The sequence below is a fragment of the Nicotiana attenuata genome, unplaced genomic scaffold, assembly GCF_001879085.1.
Source record: "Nicotiana attenuata strain UT unplaced genomic scaffold, NIATTr2, whole genome shotgun sequence".
Classification (NCBI taxonomy): Eukaryota; Viridiplantae; Streptophyta; class Magnoliopsida; order Solanales; family Solanaceae; genus Nicotiana; species Nicotiana attenuata.
In genome coordinates, this window is record NW_017674182.1 from 44,941 (window position 1) to 56,175 (window position 11,235).

An 11,235-nucleotide genomic window follows, 5' to 3' on the forward strand; every position below is an offset into this window, starting at 1 on the left:
AATGTGCAGGGTCTGTTGGAAGCAATAAGAATTGTCCTCCCTCTCTCAAATCACAGGTTTTGTGTGAGGCATATTGAAGCCAACTTGAGTAAGAGGATCAAAATTTTAGGAGCGATAAAAAAAATACATATGGTGGTCTGCTTGGAGCACTTATGAGGAGGACTTTAAAGATCAATTAAAGTAGCTTGATGAATTATCTGTTGATGCTGCCAAAGAGTTGCTTATGTATCCACCATAGAACTGGTGCAAGGCATATTTGATACATTGTGCAAAAATCAGATGGTCGACGACAATTTTACAGAGTCCTTCAACTCTTAGATCTTGGAAGCAATAGGCAAGCCTATCCTGAAGATGCTTGAGGATATTAGAGTCAAGATCATGAACAAATTGAGAGAGAAGGAAGAAGACGCTAGATCGTTGGGAGATGAGTTCAGTCCTAACTGCATGAAGTTGTATGCTGCTTATTTGAAGGTTGCCAACTTATTTACTTTTCATTTGAACGGTGAAATTGGCTATGAGATTTTTTAGGGTGATGATAGACATGAGTGAACCTAGTGGAGAAGAAACCCACTTGTAAATCCTGGCAGTTGACTGGCATCCCATACCCTCATGCCATCAGGGCGTTACAATACAAGAGAGAGGATCCAATGACTGAAATTAGTTGGTGGTACAACAATGAATCTTACTTGATGACATATAGGGCCAAGTTGATGCCTGTTAGAGGTGAAAAATTCTGAAAAGTATTACCAGAACATACTATGGATCTATCTCCACTTGTGAAAACTGTTGGAAGGCCAAAATTCAAAAGAAATAGGGAGAAGGATGAGGCTAACAAGAGACGGGGAGAGTGGGCTGCATCAAGAAGGGGAACTAGAATGACATGCAACATTTGTGGTTTACTAGACCACAATTCAATGACATGCAAAGTACCTGCTTCTTAACTTATCTTTCTGCTTATATAATTGCAGTCTTTAACAAAAAGTTTTTCTTTTTAGTTATAGGTTGGTGCCGGAGGAAATATTGAGGATGTTAGTTGTTCAGCTCCTCAACCAACACAAGAAGGTGAACATGAAAGTGAATTCGTGTTCATGCCTACACCTAGAGTACTAAGACACCAAATAGAACCCTTTGGTGATGGTTGTGAGCATGAAAGTAACCCTACTTTAATGCCTAAGATTATTTTTAAAGATCAAACAAGATTGTTGATGAGGCATAATCAATTGATGTCAGCTGGGACAAGAGTGATCTGTTTTAGAGGAGATCTTACTGGTGTCAGTTATCACACTGATCTTCCTTACTCACCTACTAAGCTTACTTGGAAAGGAAAAGAACCAGTTACTGAAGATCAATTGGAAGTGTCAAGATAAAAGCAAGTGGGGAAGTTGAAGAGCAGGAAACTCAATGGGAACTTACAAATCTAGGGATCTTGGTTGTTGTAGGTAGTTGCAGGTCTTTAACTTTGTTGCCAGATATTTATTTCGAACAACCAAATCTGGTCAGTTTAATTTGGTTATTGGAAATTAAAATATGGTTTTAGTCAGTTAATGTGTTCTAGCAAGACTTGTTTAATGTGTTTTAGTTTTAGTTACTGCAAAACTCTATGATAGCAGTAAATATGTTTTGGTTTTAGTAGCTATAAAACTATATGATAGCAGTTTGGTATTTACTGAATTCCAACCTCTAATGTTATTTTATGTCCAGTTTATTTTATGTCCAATAGTTCTGGCAAGACTTGTTTAATGTGTGTTTAATTTTTTTGAACACTTTATGCCCAACAATATTGATATATATATCTAGTTGAAAACTTTTGTACACTAATGTTGAATACCTATATTAGTATATGTTCAGTTCTTTTACAAGGTTATGCCTAGTATTTGTTATCTTTATGACACACGAAAAAATGAAACAGATTCTCTTAGATATTGACTGATGTGTTGGCTTGAGATATCGAAGAATAAACTTACAGGTATAAGGCGCCTCAAGATCATATACTAGAAGTTTGTAATTCTTTTGAAATTTGTGGTTGTAGATAAACCCACACCATTCATGTACAGATGGTTAAAAAAAGGCACAATTGAGTAGTTAAAGTACAATTCAATTTCATGTATTCATATGATTCTTCTTGGTGCCTTTGATAAGCCTATGAATAGACTTACTACCTTGTCTTTGACCTCCCTTACCCTGCGCCCGAAAAGAGAGGATAACTAAACCAAAATATTTCATGAAATTTCAGTGGTAGAACACTAGTCTTTCCCTTTGCTTTTTCTATAGCTATTCACTCATAAGAAGAAGTTGTGTTTGCGGTTATCTTAGTTTTGTTTCAGCATTTTCTTCCTTTGTATAGAAAAGTGATCCCTCATCTAAAACTTTATGGAAGTTCATTATTTGACACTTTACATGTTACATTCTCTTTAATCAAGATGTAGATAAAGAATACCTTTAAGTTCAAATCACAAGGAAATAAAAACCACAATCACAATAGACTTGTATACTTAACCAAGTACTAAACAAAGTTATTATAACTAAACCAAAATACTACAACAACATACTAGACTAACATACATTCACTTCGTTATCCCTACGACAACCAAAACAACTAACAAAGCCTATAAAACCAAAATGACAGTTCTCATCTTCTTCACTTTGGCCTCTCAATTACTAGCTTTTTCAGCTTTCACAAGTTTAAATTACTCAATTTCGTCAAGTTTCTCTTCAAAATGATGCCTTTCAACCTTGATAGCATCCTCTATTCCATCAAACAAGTTCTTATAGTTGTCTCTTTCGGGTTTAATAGCATCCTCCAATTCCTCAACTTTCATCTTCATAGGGCCACTTTGAACCATAATAGCTTGTTCCATTTCATAAACTTTATTCCTCAAATTGTTTCTCTCAACCTTAGTTGCATCAACTTTAGTTTTTAAATCTTTGATCACCATAACCGCTCGACGATGGAGCTCTTCATCAATCCAGTCAAAAACCCCGCAAGAACTAACCTGCATAATACCAGAATTTTCAGTGAAAAAATTAGTCATTTTTTCTACATAAACACTAATAATTAAGAAGGTCATCTCAAATAAATACTCTGCAAATCATAACCTAACCCGACAAAAGAAGACGAATCAAATAAATCGACCAAAAATGAAATAAATTCAAAACTAACTTTGGATATTGGACATTAGTAAAACCTCCTCCCAGCATTGGCGTCTGATCAAACTATCAAATATAGTGCAATCAATCCGCAACGACACCTTCTTGCACATTGAATTTCATGCGAATTCACAGATAAATCAGACATTGAGCAGAAAATTATAAAGAAAAACAAAGATTTTTAAAGTTGGGGAACAATGACAATTAGAATTTTGGGAATGAGTGGTCTATCGATATAAGAAGAGGGTAAATAAGAAGAGAGTCTTGCCACGCTGGATTGCCATGTCAGCTAATAATAATACTTAAATGCCTCTGAGCACGCTTATGTGGAGAGCCGTTAGCTTGGAGGCATTTTTGGCTTAGAAAATTAACGTGGAGGACATTGTTGGCACGATTTGCAAACGGAGGACAGAAATGAGCTATCTCCAATAGTTTAAGGATAATGTTGGACCTTTTTCGTATAAAATATAATATTTGATGCATTTGAACGTAGAATTTGAATGCATTATATGCTTGGATAGAGAAAGAAAGCCTCTTCAGAACAAAGAAACAGTAGATTAACAGACTCTACTTTGCGATAGTGATTTCTATTCTAATCAGTTGGAAAAAACTTATGAGACAGAAGAGACCTCTTATGTCAGTTAACTGACCATGTTTGTATCTCTATAATGAACTTAAGAATATAATAGATTTTTTTAAAAAATAAACTCTTAAATCTTCAAGGGTCATATATTCTTGTTCAAACTAAAACGGATGCATGATATATAACTTGTAAAAATTAAATTAATGAAATTATAAAATCGAAAGAAATATTAAGCTAAATGTATTAATTATGATTATTCAGATTTCTTCCTTTATTAAGTGATCAATAATTGTCTTTTCAAAAAACTTTATATTTTTTATTTAACTTTTATTTTATAGCTCAAATATAATTTTTAAATTTAAAGTGTATGAAATTTTCTTCAACTTTTGTACTCATCGACACATGATACACACGCGATGTGCCTACCCTAAGACTTAGGAGTGGCAAACAGACCGGTCGGATGGGTGAGTTAAAAAGGGTAATGCAAAAACGAATAAAAGATTCAGACCCACACATATTTAATACGTATAGAAATGCGTTAACTGATGGATAATATGGATATTCATATTATTCATGACTTATTAAAAATGTCCACTTTTGGGAAAATCTTTAGTCTCTCAAATTTAAGGAACCCCCAATTTGAGTCTTTGCAAATGTAAAAGTTAAACCCATTGTTATCCATTAAGTATTCATTTTTTAAGTGCATAATATGGATCTTATTCATATTTGATCCACTTTTTTTTTTGGTAATTAAAGAATTTTTATTACCAAGTAAATATTTACAGCTTACAAAAACCCAACTACAGACCTCTCTTGCTGGACATGAAGCCCCAGCATGAGATTGCTTCTCTACTCCTATACTCCTACTGCTTTCTCTACTTAGCTCATACTGGATACCAATTCATATTACTTAGATAGGTATCCAGTTTTTTACAATGCTGAGCTCTTATATGAACCTCCTGAATAATTAGTTTCACTATACTCTGTGCATTAATCTGTTTCTTTTGGAAGATAGTATTGTTCCTGGCTTGCCAAATNTTTACATAGCATACTGAGCAACTATTTTAAATATCTTCACCATGTTTCATGGATAAGAAAGCTCTTAATTCTATTCACCTCAACAAACCAAACTAATAGTTTTCAAACTTTGACTCGGTTAATAGCTCTTATCTACTTGAAACTAACCCTTCTTTAGTTCTGGAAATTACACAACACAAGAACAAGAATAGGAAGATATTGTTGGAAAATCACCATATATATTCCTTCGCACTTGTTGCTTAGTTCAAATTTTTGTACAAAGATTTATATATATATAATCATTTTGAAACAACTTAATTGTATGTTAAGAAGTATAAAAGTTGCTCATCACTTTATTTGTTAGCTTATTACTGATTGTCAATATGAGTAACATGGTTCCAGTCAAATGCAATGGGTGCTTAGCACCCAGCACTTCCTACATGGATCCGCCACTGTTAATTTATGTCAAGAATCAACTTTTTCACTTTTTATACCAACACAAATTTTCTATCTTCTTAGAACTGTGCAAGCTTGACATGCCATCTGCGACGATGTTAATACAAGTTGATAAATTGTGCAACTTTGGCAGACTTCTAATGTAAATATTAAACCCATATATGACGAAATTATAACAAGGCTTCCACAGACTTGGGCAGAGTTACTTCCTTTATTTATTTAATTAGCTGAATCGGATCAACTTTCATCAATTTAAGCAACTTAAACTCTTTTTTAATTCTGATTTTATAACTCAAACATATTTTAAATTATATTATGTGATTATTTAAATTTTAATAGACACTAGGTTCACACGCAACGCGTGTACCCTAAAAACTAGTAATCAGAAAAAACCAAACAAATCGTACAAATAGAAACAATTTAAATCATACTACTGAAAAAACTTCAATTCTATATATAAGATAGGAACATAGTTAAATTAAACAATGATCACAACTGTTTTGGTGCGAGAATGATGAACACTCACAAAAAATTAAACACTCACAAAAGGCCACTTTGCTCATATACTTTAGGTATAGGAGAAATTCTTACCTTCACGGAAGCTTACAAGCGGCAACGGTAATCAGAGTTCTTCCTTCACTAAATTGAAAGATGATAGTTGAGGGTTTAGAGAGGTGAAAAGACGTGGAAGAATGCGTGGGAGTTTAGCGGAGTTTAAGGAATTGAGATATAGTAATTCGATTAAAATAAGGTAACTAAAGATTTTAATTTACTTTTAGCCTAACTTTACAAAATTGAGAAAAAAGATTGCCTTTAATATAGGGATTTCAATCAGAAGTCAAAGACGGTAATTAAACTTTTACTAGTATTAGTACCCGCGCGATGCGCGGACATAAAGCATATCAAATTATAATTTGGGTTATTTAAATTATGTGCAAATAACCGTAAATTAAACCTTCTATATAGAAATTATAAATAATTATTTGATATTAATTAAGAAGCAGGACATGAAATTATTTTTCAAATTTCATAGTGGATAATTTGTTTTCTTTTTCTATATCTGTAATAACCCAACCCCTTGATTTTGACACTTGTATTATATTTTTTTTTTGGTAATTAAAGAATTTTTATTACCAAGTAAATATTTACAGCTTACAAAAACCTAACAACAGACCTCTCTTGCTGGACATGAAGCCCCAGCATGAGATTGCTTCTCTACTCCTATACTCCTACTGCATTCTCTACTTAGCTCATACTGGATACCAATTCATATTACTTAGATAGGTATCCAGTTTTTTACAATGCTGAGCTCTTATATGAACCTCCTGAGTAATTAGTTTCACTATACTCTGTGCATTAATCTGTTTCTTTTGGAAGATAGTATTATTCCTGGCTTGCCAAATATGGTAGACTGCTGCAGCCAATACCATTCTGTAAATCTCTGCTCCTGCACTCTTTCCTGCTGCCTTCTTCTCTGCCCATTGAACTTCTTCCTTCCACTGCTTTCCCCTTCTCATGACCCCTTTCCAGTGTAGTAGTTTTTGCCATATCTCTTTTGAGTAATCACAATCAAAAAACAAATGTTGCACTGTTTCATTGCTCCTGTGGCACATTGTACACGAAGTTTCATCTATTGAGCCCCATCTTGCAAGTCTCTCTTTAGTAGCTAACCTGTCTTGTATAGCTAATCTTAGGATAAAGATCCACTTTGGCATTCCCTTGTTGTTGCATACTAAGCTTCTCCATGTCACCTTTTGAAAGTCCCCTTGTAGTGCTTTGTACATCTTCCTTGTGGAAAAACTGTCACTGTGCCTCACATCATTCTCTGAGTATCCAGCCTCTTGAAATTGTTCCTTAGCTTTGAATATTTTCTGGATCACCCAAGAAGCATTCTTTGGTTCAATATCCCATATATTGTTATTTTTTATGTAATATGTATGCACCCACTGCACCCACAGCTTCTCTTTCATCTTGCAAATATTCCAAAGCAACTTGCAAATAGCAGCTTTGTTCCATAGTTCTATGTTTGTGAAATTTAAATCCCCTGCTACCTTAGGTGCACACAGCTTGTCCCAAGCTATCAGAGCTTTCTTTGTTGGCTCAGCACTGCCCGACCATAAGAACCTTCTGCAGATTGCCTCAATGAATTGTATAATTTTCTTTGGTAAAATGAACACTTGAGCCCAAAAATTCTGAATTGTTCCCAATACACTCTTAATCAGTGTTGCTCTCCCTGCATGTGATAGAAACTTAGCTGTCCAGCATTGAATCCTATTTAGCATTTTATCAATCAAAGTCTCACATTGGATTGCTGATAATCTTTTTGTACTCAAGGGAACACCAAGGTATCTAAAAGGTAGATCACCTTTAGTGTATCCTAGTACTTCCATTATTTTCAGTTGTGTCCTGCTTTCTACCCCTCCAAAATATACACTGCTCTTGCTTGTGTTTTCCACTAATCCAGATGCTGCTAGAAAATTTCTGAAATTGCTTGTGTAGTGCCACGACTGACTGTACATCTCCCTTGCAAAATAATAGCAAATCATTCGCAAATCCCAATTGTATTAGTTTCATTTTGGCACACCTTGGATGAAATCTAAATTCTTTATTGTTTCCCAGCTGTTTCATTAGCCTACTTAGGTACTCCATTGCAATTACAAAAAGCAATAGTGAGAGGGGATCTCCCTGTCTTAATCCTCTTCTTGCCTCAAATGGTTTAGCTGGATTTCCATTGACAATAACTGAATATGAAACAGTGTTGATACATACCATTACCCACCTTACATACTTTTCTGGAAGTCCCAATAGCCTCATCACCTGCTCAACAAATACTCATTCCACAGAGTCGTAGGCCTTTTGCATATCAATCTTCATCATACACCTAGGTGATATATTCTTCCTCCCATAGCCTTTAACCAATTCATGGCTCATTATGATATTCTCTGTGATCAACCTCCCTGGCACAAAAGCTGTTTGACAACTGTCGATCAATTGTGGCATGACTTCCTGCAGTCTAGATGTTAGTATCTTGGATATAATCTTATATAACACAGTGCAACAGGAGATGGGTCTGAATTCTTTGATAGTACTGGGGTTCTTCACTTTTGGGATTAAGGTGATAGTTGTACAGTTGATTGCTTTGCACATTATTAATTCCTCAAATAACTCCATTACAGCTTGAGTCACCTCCTTCCCTATAATATGCCATGCTTTCTTAAAGAAGAATGCATTGTATCCATCACAGCCTGGTGCTTTGTTGTCATCAATACCTGTAGTGCTTGGTTGATTTCTTCATCAGTTACTGGTCTTATTAAATTCATTTGTTGTTGTCTCCTTAGGCTGTAGCCTTGCTGCATCACTTCTGCATTTACTGCTGGTAATTTAGTTGTTGCTGTTCCAAGTAGCTGCTTGTAGAAGTTGATTATCTCTGCTTCTACATCATTAGCATTCACAAGTAGTTGCCCTGCACTATTTGTCAGTCTCCCAATATGATTAGTTGCTTGTTTGTTCTTGACACATGCATGGAAATATGCTGTATTTGAGTCCCCCAGGTTTAGCCATTTAATTCTTGATTTCTGCTTCATTATACTTTTCTCAATACCAAGACATTTAGCCAACTCTATCTTTGCCTCCTTTTCTTGCACTACACTTTCATTGCTATTTCAGGTCCAACCATTTGTTCCTGGATCCCTTCCAATTTAGCTCTTGCTACAAGTATTATGTGCTCTGTATTGCTGAAATCTTGACTATTCATTTGCTTCAATTTAGTCTTTAAGTCCTTGAGTTTCATCCGTGCTTCGTTCATTGCTGTGCCACCTCTCCTATTTGTCCAACATTTGTGTACAGTTTCCTCAAAGTCTTTATGTTGAGTCAAGCAATTGAAAAACTTGAAAGGTCTCTTCCCATTCTGTTGTTCAGTGTCAATTGTTATGCTCATAGGGCAGTGATCAGAAAAACTAGGTTGCATCACCCTCCCCTCCATTATAGGCCACCTCTGGATCCATGTAGCATTGACAAGTATTCTGTCAATTTTACTATGGACATGATTGTTTGTCCAAGTGTATTGCCTTCCAATTGTTCTCAGTTCAATTAGTCCAGCCTCCCAGATGAACTCTTTGAAGTCTTTCACTTCAAACTCCTGTACTGGGGTTCCTTGTATCCTGTCATCACTAGATAAAATAGTGTTATAGTCCCCTATTAACACCCACGGTCCATCAATACCAGCTATGACTTTTCCCATATCTTCCCATAATGCTTTCCTTTCTTGAATAGTATGCATACCATAGATGACTCCAAAGTTAAATTTCTTGCCATTCTGGAGTTCTGTTACCTGCCCTGCTATGTATTGCTTGTGTATATCATATCTTCCAAAATCTACCTTTGTCTGGTCCCATACAACCCATATTCTTCCACCTGGAGCAGTATTATAATTTGCTATCCACCTCCAGCTATTAAAAACTTTCTTAATTATAGCTTATGCCTTCTCTTCCTTTACTCTATTCTCTAACACAGCTATTAACACCACCTTGTTTCCACTAATAAATTTTTTTAGTTCTTTTTGTTTATACCCCTTATTCATTCCTCTAACATTCCAGGATATAATGTTCATTGTTGGATGGGTTTTCTATTATATTTCACGGTCAATATTAAAGAATACTATACATGTAACATTGTGATCTGTCTGTTTGAGCACGTTAAATTATATTATTTTAACAAAATTCTTACTACCACTTTATTTTTCACCTCAAATTCAAATATTCTTATCCTTCTACATTTTTAGACATACTTTTTTTGCCTTTTTTGTTCCTTGCTTATAGTTTTTGCATTATTTATTACTTAATATTTTTATACTATAATGTGATATTTTATTAATCTTGTTTATTACCCTTTTAATAATCAACAATAAATGTAAAAAAAATATTCTTGAAATTTAATGTATTTTTACACTATTATCCACTTACTCGGATCTCTTTCATCATCTAAATCTATTAATAATATTTTTGACTACTTTTTAATAATTTAATTTATTTATTTTTAATAAATTTAAAAATATAAGTTTCCTCGCACTATCTCGGATTTCCTCTTTATACATAATTTTTTTTGCCTATACTCAAAATAAACAAAATTTTAATTTTCTATTCAATTAAAAATTCAAACTGAAGTATGATACTTTTCTTATATTTGATAGTTCTCTATCGGGAATATATATATCACATTTTATTTTAAAATATAACTTTGAATTAGTCTAAAAATTAATATATAAGTTCTATTATAATGTTTCAAATCTATTCATTTTCTTATAATTAATTTTTGTATTACGTGCATTTATTTTGTAATCTATTGATACAAATTTGGTTTATAAGAATTTTCTAATCTCAAATTCAAATAGTCTTTCCGTTTCATTTCTAATAGTAATTTTTAATAATTTATCGTAATTTTGCTATTTTTTTAATCTAATATATAGTCTTATTACGTTATGTGACTTTTCATTAACTTGTAACTTTATTTAATATCATTATCAACTACTATTCTTTAATATAATATAGATAAATATATTTTTAATCATAAAATTATTAATTTTTTTTTAAAAAATATTGCTTGAAAATTTTAAATATTTAATTTTTAATAATATTTTTAAGTATGGTATATTTACTTTATTTTATTTTCTAAACGTATGATTATTAATATCCTCACATTATCTCTAATTTATTTTTATTATTCAATATTTTTAGTTTTTGATTTTATCTATTAGACTTGAGTTACGTGGACTTATCCATATTATGACTTTTCTTATCACAATATAAAAAACTTTCTCATCTCAAATTTAAATTAGTTTTTACCCTTTTTCTCTATGATAAAAAATCTGAATTTTTATTTTTTCTCTATTTATTATTATTTGATATTATATTATTCAATTCCTAATATTATTACACTGTCATGGATTTTTATTAGCTTGTTTGAATTTAATATCTATTTCTACCACACTCATTCTAATATAATATGGATAAAAATTAAATAACTTTCTCATCTCA